Raw genomic sequence first — 588 nt, 5'->3', positions numbered from 1 at the left:
GGGGCCCCCCCCCCCTTGTCCGGCCCCCCCCCCCCCGCAGCCTCCTCCAGCTGTTTCCCTGCACTGCCAGCCCGGGGCTTGTTGGCTCCCAGCCCTGCCTGGCATAGCCACCTTCCCCGGGCCCATTGCCCGGCTTCAGCCCGGCGTGGGAAGGGGCTGGGGCAGGCCGGAGAGGACCCGCCGTCCTTTCCTGGTGCTCCAGGCCCCCACCCTGCCACGGCCCAGGCTCACCTGCCATGAGAGGGGCAGCCTGGCAGGCAAGAGCACAGGGGGTGGCAGGATGCTGCACGTCTGGTCCCCGCGTGGGCAGCCCCTCCACAGCGGCAGCCCAGGCCCGGCAGGGTTGCAGTTGGCAGCGCTGGACGGTTTGCTGGGCGCATCCACCCCAAACCCTCTGCCCTCAGCCCCTGGCAGCCCCGTCAGGCCCGGGGGTGAAGCGCAGTGGGGGGAAGCAGCCGGGCAGGGAGGCGGGGTCCGGGGGGGAGTTTTCCCCCGGCGCTATGCCCCGTGTAAAGAGGAGCAATGGCCCCCGCCGCTCTTCGGCCCCGGGACACCCGGGGTAGGCCCAGGCCCAGGCCCAGGCCCAGG

The sequence above is a fragment of the Gavialis gangeticus genome, unplaced genomic scaffold (assembly GCF_001723915.1).
Source record: "Gavialis gangeticus isolate Ggan-Ray unplaced genomic scaffold, GavGan_comp1, whole genome shotgun sequence".
Lineage (NCBI taxonomy): Eukaryota > Metazoa > Chordata > Crocodylia > Gavialidae > Gavialis > Gavialis gangeticus.
This window is presented reverse-complemented; position numbering follows the sequence as displayed.